This window comes from Equus quagga, chromosome 13 (genome assembly GCF_021613505.1).
Source record: "Equus quagga isolate Etosha38 chromosome 13, UCLA_HA_Equagga_1.0, whole genome shotgun sequence".
In the NCBI taxonomy this organism is placed as follows: domain Eukaryota; kingdom Metazoa; phylum Chordata; class Mammalia; order Perissodactyla; family Equidae; genus Equus; species Equus quagga.
The window spans coordinates 7,372,767-7,383,717 of record NC_060279.1 but is presented as its reverse complement, the minus strand read 5'-3'; positions in this window follow the sequence as shown (position 1 = coordinate 7,383,717).

Below are 10,951 nucleotides of genomic sequence, written 5' to 3'. Positions count from 1 at the left end.
ATTAACCCGTCACTGGACACTTGGTCGTTTCCATACCTTGGCTACTATAAATAATGCTGCAATGAAATTGGGGGTGAAGATATGTTTTTCAAATTAGTGTTTTTGTTTCCTTCAGCTAAATATGCAGAAGTGGAATTGTTGGATCATACGGTAGTTCCATTTTTAATTTCTTGAGGAACCTCCACACTGTTTCCTTTTTTTAAAAAAATTATTTTTCCTTTTTCTCCCCAAAGCCCCCTGGTACACAGTTGTATATTTTTAGTTGTGGGTCCTTCTAGTTGTGGCATGTGGGATGCCACCTCAGCATGGCTTGACGAGCGGTGCCATGTCTGCGCCCAGGATTCGAACTGGTGAAACTCCACGCCACCGAAGCAGAGCCCGAGAACTTAACCACTCGGCCACGGGGCCAGCCCCCACACTGTTTTCTATAGTGGCTGCACCAATCTATATTCCTACCAACCTGGCACAAAGGTTCCCTTTTCTCCACATCCTCGCCAGCACTTATTATCTCTTCTCTTTAAGGATAGCCATTCTGATGGGCATGAGGTGACATCTCATTGTGGTTTTGATTTGCATTTCCCTGATGATCAGTGATGTCAAGCATATTTTTGTGTACCTGTTGGCCATCTTTATGGCTTCTTTCTAAACTATTCTGTACCTTGCATTGTTTTAATGATTAGGGAGGGAAATTCTTCACCTCAAAGCCCACACCTCATTCATCTTCTCGTCCCTCTGCCTAAGGCACGGCAAAGCACATAGCAGGTGTCCAATAAGTATGTTATCAAATGGCTGACGGGGATTATAGTGTGCTTCGAAATACACAGCTCCTTCTCTTGATAGGAGCTGGAAGAAATTTAAGAGGGTCGTAAATTCTGTCCTTCCCCTGGAGATGACGTAGAGCTTGCTGTGGGAAGACGGGGCAGCAACAGCCACCAGGTCAGGCTCTTGGATTTTTATAGACTTCAGTTCTCCATTTATCAAATTCCATAAGCAGCTCATAGTTTGAACACCAAACCGAGCAAGAGTGGTTGGAACAGGCTGCCTGTTATCCGGCTTCCCTGGGCAACAACCAGGATTTTGAGGGAGGACAAGAGAATTCACTGTGAACCTTACAGTAAAGTGTGGGAAGTTCTGGTTCTTGGCTGACAAGCTGACTATTGCTGAATACGTGAGGGTTTGGGGAGATTTCCAGATCACGTTGCATTTCGTAATTCTCATTATTGTATTTTGCTGAACCTAAGGGACTCTTGTGGGATCCACAACTGTAGGCAGAGGCCTTGATTTATTGTGATTTCTTCATCCTTGGGCTTCACTGCATCACATCTCTAGGCCTGCTATTACCACAGTGATCCCTGCTCACTCCCTTGTCTGGGCCTGTGCTCCCTGGTTCTGTCTGATCCCAGGGATAGAAGGAGTGAGACAGGGAAAAAGGTTTAGCCTTCCCTTTCCTGGGAATTTCCTTCAGTAACAAGATCCAATGGCCCATCACTTGCTGTGACCCTTCCCGTTGCCAAGAGGAGGCCCTGGGCTGCACAGAGGGAAGCTGTTCAATCAGGCAGGCTGAAAGGTCAGAACGGCAGGGTCCCCTTCCTTTCTCCAGAGACGACCTTGTCTTGGTACCACCCTGCTCTGTCAGATGAACTGAGGCTCCCCGCGATTCTTTTTGTGGAGCTCTTTTACTTGTAGCAGTAAGTTTCTTTCTTTTTCTCTTGCTCAGGGGCCACTCTTCTGAAGCTGGCTTCAAGAAATTAGTCTTCCTAAACCCCCCATTCTGTCCTGCCCCTCCCTAGGCTTGGCAGTTGCTTCCCACTGGCGTTCACACTCTGCCTCGCTTTACCCATCTCGGCATTTCTCTGCATACAACCTGTCTGCCAGGATATCTGGTACCCTTAGCACCCAGCACACACACCACATTCCTTCTCGTCTTTCTGCATGTGGTCGTTTTGTACAAGCCCTGTGAATGCTTCAAGACCCCCAACAAGCTTCACTCTCTTCTAGGAGAAGGCTTCCTAGCACCTGCACACTTCCCATAGATCAAATAATATGTCCCACGCTGCCTAATGTTGTAGACTTCCAGAGGTTGTTTGCTAATTATCTCACGAATATTAATTCTTATCTCTGTAGATAGATTTCACATTTCCTCTCAGAGCTCATCATGTGCACTTTTAATTTTATCTTCCTCAACACCCAGTAGGGAGTTGAGTATTCCGTGGGAGCTCCATAAGTAAATGTTGATTTAACTTGGTGACCCCTTTCTAAGTGTTTCCTGATTAGTAGCAAAGAACAACAACTAAATTCATCTGCCAAGGGTACTCTTGGTAACTGTATCTTTGGAACAGACTCCATCTCTTTCCACAGCAATGTTTGGAAACGTTCTTCCTTTGTTTTGAATATAATATGTTATGCTTATCTTTTCAGGCAAGTTTACGCAAGTACTTTTTTTGTTGTTAGTTCTGGTTGCAAAATACGTTCTCTACATTCATCGTGTTATGGGAAATTAGTCTCAAGTTTTGGATCCACTTAAATCCGTGCAATTTTGGCACACGTCTTCCTTCTCACGTGGTCAGGAGGCGGAGTGGAGGAGGGCAGTGAGTTAGATGCTGAGAAGTTTCCTGAGTTTGAGATTATGTCCATCATTCCACAAAGAAGACATTTTCTTCTGTTTACTCAAACGGCATAGCTGTTTAACTAAGGCATTTCTGTATTCAAAAACCCCTAGTGTCACTCAGGCTTAATTTCTCTAGACGGATATTCAGTTAGTTAAATTCATTCGCTAACTCTTTTAGTTATTCATTAAAATATATATACCTCCTATGTGCCAGGGCCAGTTGTGGGCTGTGGGGATTCAGCAGTGAATAAATTCAACAACCAGTTATTGAGCAGTGACAGGAGACGTGGAGGTCAAGGAGGCACTGTCCCAGCATTCTAGCACATATGTGTCTGTATATGGAGGATGACAGTGGAGAGCAGAGAGGTCAAGACAGACGAAGCTCTGGTACAGGGCCGAATATAGATGACACCAAAAGGAAACCAAGTTACTATATTGATTCAAAGGAAAGAAAGAACACATTTATAGAGGGTAAATTAAGAAAACCTTTATGGAAGAAGTGTCATTTGAGATGCATTTAAAGAACATTTACTCATTGATTGTTAAGTTGTTTTCTCTTGAACTCAACCCATTCTTTTAGGCTCTGCTTTACAACGCCCAGCCTGAGATGCTGCAAACCTCTTTCTCCTTTGTCAGCTGGTGCCTTGTCTGGGGGAGTCTAGAAGCCTGGGAAAGAAGGGACTTACTTCCTCCTGTTTGCTTCCTGTTCCCGTCAGCATTGCTGCAGCAAAATGTCCTCCTTCTGGCTGCCATGCTGGTGCTGGAGCTGTTTCCAGTTGACAGCTGTTCCAGCAGTCCTAGATCCAGTGTCTTCAGGCTGCCTCAGAGAGACCAGCACCGGCCAGCCGGCCCTCTCCGCAGGGGTGTGGGCCTGCTCTGCGTGGTCCCTCTCAGCTTCTCAGTTTCAGTCCTCGCAGTCTCTCCCTTGTTTCCTCAGGGCTGGAGGCAGTAGCGCCTGCTGCAGTTAGCACCTCTGTGATATTTGTTCCCTTTTTGCCTTTTGGCTTCTCTGATATCTTGCCAAAAATTTTTAACATTGTCTTCTCTATGTTAAAATAACTGGTGAGATTTCTGTTTCCTGACTGGACACCAACTGATACAAAAGTTGGTGCCAGGAATGGTCCAAGGAAATGGACACTGAGATTTTGGGATGGATTTGGTCATGTCCTTGGACTTGAATGCAGTGCTGAGCTCCTTGGAAGTTGGGAATTGGGATGCAGCAACCCATGGCAAGTGGTGGTGTCACAATTAGCCATATTACCACCTATGTTTGCTTGTGAGGAAATACCTAGTGAAGCAAGCACCTGTGGGAACAAGTGGCTGCTGCAATTATCTATGTGGCAACAATGACGACCACAAGGTCAAGGGGAGGAATGACTACTTCTGGGAGCACTGAAGCACACGAGAAAGAAAACGACGAGCTCAGGTCCTTAGACTCAGCTCAATTCATGGTCAGAGAGCCAGAGAACTTCTGTGATTGACCTAAAAGAATCTCTTATTTCTTGTAGCTTCAGGGCTAACCTTGCTGAAAATCCAAACAGATTTTCATTTTTCAGGTTTCAGAATTAAAGTGTAAGCCAAATCCCCAGCCCCATCAATTCTTTCGGTGAAGCTGAGAATCTTGAACCTTTGAGTCACTCTAAGCCTCTCCGACAGTGGAACCAGCCCACCTCCCATGTCTGAGGATCCTTAAAGATCCTGTAATAAGCCCACCTGGGGCCCTTGCTTTGCAAAAGGATGGCTATTCTTCTCAAGATCTATCCCAATCCACCCTTTGTTGCCATTAGACTCGTGACCAGAGTTAGACCTTAGCATGCTCTACAGGAACAAGGATGAAGTCTGACCCAGGAGGAAAGAGTTTAGATTTAAGATGGGTTTGAAAGATGCTTGGATTCTAAGCAGGAAGATAACCACAAATGTAGACATGAAGATGGGTTTATTCAGGGAGCAAACTGTAAATCATATAGTTAGCCTGGAACATAGTTACAAGTAAGGCTAGAAAAGTAGGTTGAACCATATTGGGAGGCACCTTGTATGTATTTAAATGGGGGAAGAAGCAGGGAAGGATTGGGAGCAGGAGTGATGCGTCTAGACTCTTACTTCGGGGAGGTAGTCTGGCAGTGGTGTGCAGGATGGGCTGTGACAGGCAAACTAAGGTCTAGCTGGCCAGTTAGAGGCTTATTTCAAAAGTTTAGGAAATGATGGTAGCTGGATCTAGCTTGTCGGCAGTGGGGCTTAAAAGGTGGAGAGAAGACTGCAAAATCCTGTGCCACTTTGGAAGACAGTTTGGCAGTTTCTTACTGAAAAATTGATGACAAATGCATCAGGTTTGGGGCTGATCTGCTTTATGAATTTAGTTGTAGTAGCTAAAAAAAAAAAAGGCTCACCTCGGATTCAAATGGGATTGGGGTTGGTAACCATCAACACTGCGTATTCCCTGGCTCATTTTGGTCTGAAGCTAGAGGATTGGACCAGATAACTTTTTAGGCCCTTTATTATGCATTTTCTATTATTCTATGACATGGAATTTTCTTCTTTTATTAATTTGTTTATTAACTGTTTCGCCCCAATAGAGTAACCTAAGAAGTAGGGACAATTTCTATCTAATTCACGTTGAATCCCCCGGGCCTGATATAAACCCTAGTGCATAATAAGCACTCAATAACTGTTGGCAGAAAGCATGAATTCTACTTATTCCTTAATATTATCATTTTTATTGAAACTTTTGGACTGGAAAACACGATAATGATTTTGGAGCTGAAAATGCTGGCATTGGAATGCTGTTTGTAGTAAAGTTGAGGGCTGAGAAATAAGCAGATTACGTCGCCTCCACTATTCTGTTTAGTGTTCTGCAGGAAGAAGGCTGATTGAGAAGAGGTTGGCAGAACATCATAAAACACTGGACAGGAGTAGCATTATTGGAGAGGATGCAAGTGACACAGTGAAATTTAGATAGGAGCTTGCCGTTATCTTGTGGGAAAAATTTTCCAGAAGCTATAATTTTCTTATTTGAAGGCTCTGGGTCTAATTTCATAGTTTAGAGCCTCTCCTTAATTTATGGAAGCCTGAGATTAATCGTTAATCATTGCCAGTTCACACAAGGCCCAAGTTCACCTACACGCAGAGGATTTTCCATCTGATGATTTTGCTGCCCTCACACCCCGAGCTAATCCACACCAAGGTGGAAGGCGCACAGTGGCCAGCTGCAGGGTCCGGAATGAATGTTGGTATCTGACATGAGCTCTTCACCTGTCCCCTCTCCAAGACCTGTGGTAAATCCTACTGGGCTGGCCCCTTCTAGTGGCCATGAGAATGCACAGATCTCCAACGGCAGGAAGCATAATTGACCAAGGACTCAAGCTGCTCACTGGTCACTGCCTTTGAACCAAGGCCGTACTTATTCAGGCTGCTCCCAGGCAATGACTGAGTGTGGCAGGGATAGTAACCCTATTACTTGTAGACACAGGACCCCTCTAATGTTCAACTTTGGATTCGCAATTCTCCTACGGCCTGGCCTTGCCAAACCCTTCTTAGACCGCGTGGCAGTCTAGGATACTTCTCCGGTCCCTCCTCCACTCTTTCCTTTGCTCGGGCCAGACTTGCATCCCTGTCTGACAGCTCTCCCTATCCTCCTGCTCCCTCCCTGCTGTCTCTCACAGGTCTTCTCCTGATGAAATTCTTGCTGCTTTAGTCCTTCCTTGGCATATGCTTCTTGGAGAACCCTGGACTAACACACCCATTCTCTATGATTGGACTTTTACCCTCACTGTCTTTTAGATCAGAACTCAAGCCCTATTCTGCTCCCTAGGCCACTCGATTGGGACTCTGAGAGCCTGTCTGGTTCTTAGCAATATTCCCCCCTTGCCAATTAGATGCTGGATCTTTTCTTCATGCCACCTGCTTCTGGCTGGAGCCCTACTCAAATAGGTGGACCATCTAAGAATCACAGTGTTCTTCCAGAACTATCTGCAAGACTTTGACAATCGCCACCACCTGGAAACTTACCACCTTGTTTTCATTGTTGCTATGACCAGGAAATCGCCAACTGGTTCTCCTCTTGGATATCACCTAGGCATTCTGGCAACTGGAATTGGACACTGAAGTTGGACACTGAGGTTTTGACCACTGGCCACCTATCTGCGGTGCTAGTCCTGGAATGAGCAGGTAAGTAACATAAGCCTGTGGCCTACATGATTTGGGGCTTTGTTCCCTTCCACACCAGCCTGCAGTTGAGGTCCAGCTTCCCGTATGTCAAGAATTAGATGTTGAAATATACTTCCCCCGAGGAGAGGTGACATTTTCAGCTGTTTTCAGTAATCCTTAATGGGAATGAATTATAGATCTTTCATTGAGGTTAGCATGAAAGCAGAAGAAATATGAAAGCAGTGGATATTTGAGTGACATGGAAAATATTCTAAGGAGCACAAAAGGAGAAAGGGAAAGCTGGTCACTTCAAAGGAAACATCATTGCCCCCATAGTTTGTCCTAATGTCAGGGAGTGACTTGGGCTTTCTGCATGCCTGTGTCATGGACTTGACCCAGACACAACTGCAGTCTCTGTCAGATACCCACACAGTTACACAACAAGCAGCAGGCTATACATTTCCATGTAGGGTGTGGGGTTACAACTTAATCCTTTTGGCAATCAAAAACGGACAATTGTTCTGACCAACTTGTGTTTCCAACTTAGCAAGCTGTTTATTTTCAGGGCTTCATCCATAGCTAAGTGTGGTAACTGAGTCTGTGAAAAGGAGTTGTGAATACAGTGGGTACTAAAGTCTGTAGGAAAAGATTTGAGTGATGTAGGTGGCATCTCAGGATTAGAAAGGGTAGTCGGAATTTCCTTTGTTAAATAGTGTTATCTTAACCCAAAGAAACTGTCCCCAGAGAGCTGGACTTCTGGATTGTTGGTGCTTTCCTCCTATGCTTTGTCATAAGAGTAACCCTCACCCTGTCAAGGAATTGGAAGGTCCCTCATCCACCACTACCTCTTGAGTCTTTATGTCCTCATCTGTAATATGGGCACAGAGAATGTCCCGGTCAGCTTACACGTTGCTCGTGAAAGGAGGATGCTAAAGTAAATATGACAGCTCTTGGAGAACGGTGTTGTGTCCTAAAAACCCAGGGCAATGCTGTCTAGATAGAGATGGTGATAATAGTGGACCAGGGTGATCAATTTATGTATAAATTTCACGTTAGGACTGTAAACCGAGTGTTACTAATTACTTGCTATTAAAAGGGGCATTTCACTGAACTGTATTGAGGACCATTGATCGCTAACATCTTGATCAGAAGGGCCATCAAAGAGGCCAGTTGGCCCAGTACTCACGTTCCTAAAGAGCCTCACATTCATACTTCTGATGTCATCTCCAAATGAGATTACACATGTAGTCACAGATTCACAGTGATAGAACTGAAAGAAGTTATCTATCTTAAAATCTTGACTTGCAGCTGTATCTTTGGGTATGGCTAGGGTAATATGAATCTCTATTTTTGTAATAAAACCTGTAATTATATGGTGAATATATACACAATATTGCATCGTATTCTTTTGTTTTAAAGTTTTAATTTGTCCTATATAAACATTTAAAGTAAATTATAATTTTGATAATTTTTCTGACATTTCTTCATTAACAAAATATTCTGGTAAAGAAAAAATGTCTCAGGCTTCTCTTGACCTCTGAGAGGACTTGGTGATAAGACCTATGTCAAAGGATTATTCTGGGGAGCAATTAAGCTTCAATACTTTCATTAAACTCTAAACTGAGAGCAGGTGCTTGCAATTTCTGAAAATTTTGGACTGTTGGGAGCACAGAGGATGGATTTCCATAAAAGTGTTTTTGCTCGCTCTAAGCAAAGTGAGATTTTTCTTCAGTTCTCTTGTAACATATCAGACTGCAACTGACAGAAGTCAGGGACCATATCTAAATCAGCCTTTTCATCCTAGCATTTAGCATGGCGGCTTGGCCATAATAGCTTATCAGTTAACGTTTGGGGAACTGGTCTGAGATGCTGGCACAGAGAATTTATGAGTGAAACCCTGTCAATCTCATGTTGCTGCAATTGTTACTGAGAACAACAGATAGCTGACTTTTATTTTAATAAAGTGTTACATCTGATTAAGACCCTCTCTAGATTATAGCATAGTAATACACAGGCATGGAGAATCAGAAGATTTATGTGAAGAGAAAGAAAAGAATAATTAAAAATCACAAATGTTTATCGCTCAAAGGTGGAAGCGACCTGAAAAGGAGTAAATCAAAGGTGGAAGCGACCTGAAAAGGAGTAAATTTATACATGCGCTTGTCAATGTCGGTTCTCATGTCCCAGGCTGTAAACTCTGTGGAGACAAGGAAAGTGTCTATCACCTAACACAGGGCCCAGCCCTCACAGAGAGCTTCCAAAAGGTATGTTGCATGCATGAATTAAAAAAAATATATATTGTTATATTTTAAAAGCACAAGCCTTGGCCAGCAGGGGCTCCTTTCTGGCTTTGGAAGGCAATAATAATAATAGAACGGTTTCTGGGAGAGCACAGTGCAATATTCCAGGGGTGTGGGAGACACAGGGGACACTTAACTCCTTATTATAGACACTTGGCTTGTTTCCAACATGTTGTTATTAAGCACTATAGAACAGGCAAAACTAACGGAAGGTGAATTATATATTCAAAAAATATTCAAGGAAAAAAATCCTGACAAAAGGACTTCATGTATTTTTTATTCAAATAGAAGAAAATTAATTTTATAGATAAAAGTGCTTAAACAGACATAGTTTTGCAAGACTTCCTCTCGGAGTACCAAAGTGGCCCATATGTGGAAGGCCAGTGTTAGGAATGTTCACCTTTTAACTAATTGCCTTGAGAGCAGATGGTTTTCCACTAAATCTCCTGGCTTAAAGACAGCAGGGGTTTCCAGACTCTTGTCATACAGCTGCTATAGCCTTCTGGTGGCCTCTGCCACCACTCTAGGCTCCCGGGAGTTGGCTTTGTTACCTCACTTCAACCACTGTCAGTTAGCTTTCTGAAGCCCTCCCCTCTTAGGGTCTGACTCCTGCCTTTTTCTTCCCCCCAGAGGACAGAGTTGGCCATTGTATTAATCATGTCTCTTCATTCTGTATTTTTGGTGCTCTGACATCTTGGAGTTTTGCTAACCCTGGAGGGACTGCCACTCTCTCAGGGCTAGCTAATTCCTAGAGCTAGCAAACAACTCACCTGGCCTGAGGAGTGTGCCTTTCATAAGCAAGCCTACCAACCCCAAATCCACACTCCGACCACCTCCTTTATTGGGCTCTTATTCTTGGGGCTACTACCCACCAGCCCTGATCACCCCAGAGCCAGGTATCAGACAGCTAGGGACAGCCCTGTGCCCCAGAGCCTGCTGAAGTTATTCAAACTAGCCAATCCTAAGCCTGCTTCCCCTGCCTTGATTGTACCTTCCCAAGGACACCGCAATAAAGGCTCTTGCCCGTGTTTTTCCTTCACTTTCCTCTGCCTCCTGACTGACTCTGGTGCTTCTTCATGTGGCCCCCTGTGGTGTGGCGTGCCCCCTCCTCTTAAGATCTGTGAGTATAACAAACAAGTTTTTCAATGACAATCGTCTCCTGATCTGTTGGCCTCACCATATCTGAATAATAACAAAATCTACATTTTAAAACAGTCACCCATAGCACAGCCATTTCTTATCCTCTTGTACTTAATGCTTTGTATCTAGAACGTTTTGACTGAGGCTGAATAACCCTTAGTTTCAGCAGGAACAGCTAATACTTATTGGTTGGTTAGTAGGTGCCAGGTATGGTTCCAGGCACTGGAGATACAGCTCTGGACAAAATGGTCCTGTCTTCACACAGTTTATGTTCTAGTAAGGAGACACATTCACAAATGCGTACAGACTGTATCAGATGCCATGAGGAGAAACAAAGCGGGACAGGAGGGTAGAGAGTGACGAGAGATTGAATTGTTACATAGAATTGACATTTGAGCAGAGGCTGAAATGAATGGTGAAGTTGGATCTTAAATAAAGTTGAGTCGGCTAGGTAGTTACATCTGCAAGAATATACCTATTTCTTAGAAGACTGGGGTTAGCATCTGGGATACCATTCCAGAAGATCCAAGAGTCCTTCAAAACGAATAGTCCTGCTTCCGATCATTTCAGCTGAAGGAGAAGGAAGAAGGAAGAAGGAAGGGGAGACAGGAAGACAAAGAAGTTAGAGAAAGAAAAAATAAGAAGGAAGTAAAAATAGTAAAAAAGAGGAAAGAAGAGGAAGATAAAGAGGAAGGAAAAGAGGAATGCAAGGAAGATTGGTAGGTTGACACACTGGAGTTGGGCTTTGGCCTCGGTATTT